The 3,935-nt window shown below is 41.2% G+C and overlaps 1 pseudogene; it reads left to right on the forward strand.

Annotated features, from left to right (window-relative positions):
- Positions 1 to 1,523, forward strand: part of LOC102834881 — a 7,895-nt pseudogene extending 6,372 nt beyond the window's left edge.
- Positions 1,524 to 3,935: the final 2,412 nt, after the last annotated feature.

Here is a 3,935-nt window from a genome sequence, read left to right on the forward strand (position 1 = left end):
AAAAAAAAAAGAATGACTTTAATGTCCTCTTTCAGCTTCTTGCCTTCAAAGCTGCCTGAGAGATTTCAAGATGCCGCTGTTGGTTGTTATGTTGTACATTAGGATTTAATTTAATTTTTGGCCTCTTTTGTTTTTAAACTCTCTTTCCTTCTTCAAACCCTTGTTCTGGCTTTTTCATATCAAAAAAACAACAGTTCAGTGCCGGTTCTTGGGCTGAGTTTATCTGTGCACATGTGTGTCAGAAGAACCCACCAGTTATACAGGTGGGGTGTCCACTCACTCAAGCACCCCCTCTAGTCACCAGAATGGAGGTACACAAACAGTGGGAAGGGCAATGAACAGATACCCAAAACCAGAAAACCAGAACAAACGAAACCAACAAAGTGTATTGTCCACGTTTGCGCCGAGTTTCCTGCGACATTTTTCTGTGGTGTTTCTGCTCACCCCCGCTTGGTCTTACCATTTGGTCTGGCCCAAGTTGTCCTTCTGAGCCATCGAGCCTGGCAGATTCAAAAGTATGCAATTTCTTACTTTTGTCACAAGTTCCACTAACTATAAGCCTTCAAACCTTTTAAATATTCCTATCTATGTGGTTCTGAGTTTTGGAGCTCTGTCCTGAATCTGTTTGCCTGGTATTCTGTGGCATTGCTGACATTAAACCTCACTGCACCTCCACCCTAGCTGTCATCAATCCCCACCTCCCTTGATCATGTTTTTGAGAGAGAAGAATTTTCAGTAGCATCAGACCCAGGGAGGCTTGACTGTCTCAATTCTGGAGTCTTTGTTTAACAATCTTCAGTTGAAACATATAGTCAACTATTGCATATGGCTTCTGAGAAAGGTAGTTTTGATGGTGGGGACCAGGGTTTATTGAACATATTTTTTAGCAGCTGGGCCTCAACAGATTTCAGAAAACACCTTCTATTTAGGTTACGAATCAGGCTGCTATTCTCAAGGTTGGCAGTTCAAAACTACCAGGTGTTCTGTGGGAGGAAGATGAGGTTTTTTGCTCCCAAAAAGATTTACAGCCTCCGAAACCCTGTGTGGGGTCACTATGAGTAGGAATCGACTCTACAGTACTGAACAACAAGCAGCATTTCTATATACTCCTACCTCCTAGCATTTAACGTGTTTGGTGCAAATGTCAAATTTGTATATTTCCTGGAAGGAGTCAAACTATGGAATTATACTTATGAATCCAAAAGAAGTAGTGTGGAAAGTGATGTCCGTGACCCAACCAAGAGTCATCCAGAGTTTCTCAGCAGTGGTGGAACATCTTCACGACCAACATTTTACTTCTGCTTCAGCAATTTGGCCTTGTCAAAGACACCTTCTTGTGCTTAAATGTGGAAGAGGTCTCAGGAGCCATGTCACACTAGTACCTTGGGGAGATCCCAGCTGTAGCACAAACTTTTGTATCCTCAGAAGAGCAGAAGGAGTGGTGGTAACAGGGCCAAGCTGATTACATGGGAGCAAATTTCTTTGACAGCATCAATAAGAAACGTGACACTTACCTCCAGTAGAAACACTGCCCCTTTTCTGTGAACACATCTCCTTCACAGCCACTTGTTTCTAATACTTAACATCTACACCTGGGTTTCGAAAGGCCTGTAACAGTTGCTACAGGCTTTCACTAACACTCATCAGATGAAGGATTTTTGCAGAACAGCAGGGGGAGGGGGTGGAAGAACAAGGTAGATAGGGAAACACTGAAACAGGTTTGCATGGGTTAAATTGGACAGAGGTAAATAGTGATGCATGCTTAAACTTGGAACAACAGGGCTCTGTGATACAGGGATGTAGGCATAGTTTGAAGAGTGCAAATAATATTAAGATGCCTGACTGTCTTATGAATATTGGTTTCCCTTGCTTACTATTGTAAAATAGACACTTGAGTGGGATAGAAAAGAATGTCGGGAAGCACGATTACAGAAAGCTTGTAAGCCCGTCTTCAGTATATAACTGATTGGAATACCTAAAAAGGGTTCTAGAACTTGCCCAGTGACATAGACCTCTCACAGAGCCTTTGCAGTGTACAGGACTTTAGGTGGAATCTGAGCCCCATCCAGAACCTTCTGAGGGAGGACATTCCTACTAGAAAGAACAAGCAGACCAGCCTGGGAAGATAGAGTGACAGAAAATATATCTTCAAAGAAATATCAGGAAAATAAAAATGTCAATATGACTGACTACTACAAGAATAAGCAAGCTGTTCGCCAGGGAGCCATCAAGGCAAGCAACCAAGTTCCTTCAGGAAAAACACCCCTCTAAGACTGAAACTCAACAGGAACACATGAGCAGGCATGTAAACTTGCTGATGACCACATTACTGGTGAGTAGAAGAGGGGAAAAAGGCAGCAATGAAGAAATGGCCTGAGTTCAACCACATTCCACAGATTCCCGTTGACTTGGAGATGAAAGAGAGAAGAGAAAGGTCTGGTTGGTCCAGAGTGTGGTGAGATCTGGGGACACTTGAGCCCCTGGACAAGGATATAGTCACAGAGGGTTAGAGCTGAGAGTGCAGCATCCAGATGATATGAAGTGAGGGGAGATGCATGAAAACACCCAAACTTTCAGGTAGTACCCATTTAACCTAGTCTTGATGGCTTGGAAGGAGTCTTCACATCAAGTATCAATGTTATCCCCTCTGTACACAGGATAGATAGAGACAAGCAACTTAGACACTGGCTACATAAAATGAGGGGATGATAAAGGCACAAAGTGACTGGCTTACAAGGTTTCAAGAAGGAGTTTAGTTTAAGAGTGTGTAGGGGAAGAAAGAGTCCCCACAGAATAGTTTTCAATTTGTCTAGATGGACCTGGTACAAAGAGATAGGGATAAGATTCTTATGATTCAATAGTGAATAATTGTTATTATGACTAATTGCGACTGTCACGCTTGTAAAGGTAGAAGTTTTGTATCAAAAACAGTGGAATAGTTCATCTTACAGTCCAGAAACAGAGGGCCCAAGGACCATTAAGGGAGAAGAGCAGAAGCAGAATGTGGGACCCTATCCAGAGAAGCAGTAACACCAGAGATGGAGGTAGAGATGAGGACATGGAGAGAAGGAGCAGCTGAGGCCTCTAGATTCATGGGAAGAGAGGAACTAAGAGCTGGTGACCAGAAGGCAGACTTGCAGAATATGCCCTTTGGTGGTGTAAATTATTATACATGCCTGAGTGTTTTAAGAAAAAGGAACTAAAGTGAATATACAGAATTATTGTTATGTGATGGTACATGGCGGGGATTATAATCATTGTAAGGAAACAGGTGCATGAGTTGTTGAATGTAAAACTGATGTCAACTTTCACTCAATTCACAATAAAAACTTAAAAAAAAAAAAAAGCAGGTTATTTTGAAGCAGTGCTGTGTATGGAGCTGAAGTGGGATGGCTACAAGCAGAACATGAAGGAGAAATGCTTTAAAGTTTCTCTAAAATAAATTCCAACAATATTTAATGGCTATGAATAACAGAAAGAACAGCAGTTGTTGATTCTCTGGTTAGGTGCTATCCTGTCAGTTCCAAGTTATAGAAAGAAATACGGCCTGGTCTTCCACCATCCTCACAATCTTTCCTAATTTTAATCCATTGTTGCAATCATTTTATCAGTCAGTCTCACTGACAGTCTTCCTCTTTTTTGCTGACCTGTACTTTATGAAGGAGAATGTCCATCTTCAAGTACTAGTACCTTCTTATAATAAATCCAAGAGATTATGTCTCCTTACCCTTACTTCAAAGGATTATTCTGATTGTACTTCTTATCATACCATTTGGTTAGTCCATAGTATAGACTTTACATTTTTCACCAACACCATAATTCAAAGATATCAATTCTTCTTTGGTCTTTCATATTCATTGTCCAACTTTGACATAAATACTTTGCTTTTTAACACTTAAATGACGTCTTTTGCAGCAGATTTGCCCAATGCAATA

Source organism: Chrysochloris asiatica, unplaced genomic scaffold (assembly GCF_000296735.1).
Source record: "Chrysochloris asiatica unplaced genomic scaffold, ChrAsi1.0 scaffold00011, whole genome shotgun sequence".
Classification (NCBI taxonomy): Eukaryota; Metazoa; Chordata; class Mammalia; order Afrosoricida; family Chrysochloridae; genus Chrysochloris; species Chrysochloris asiatica.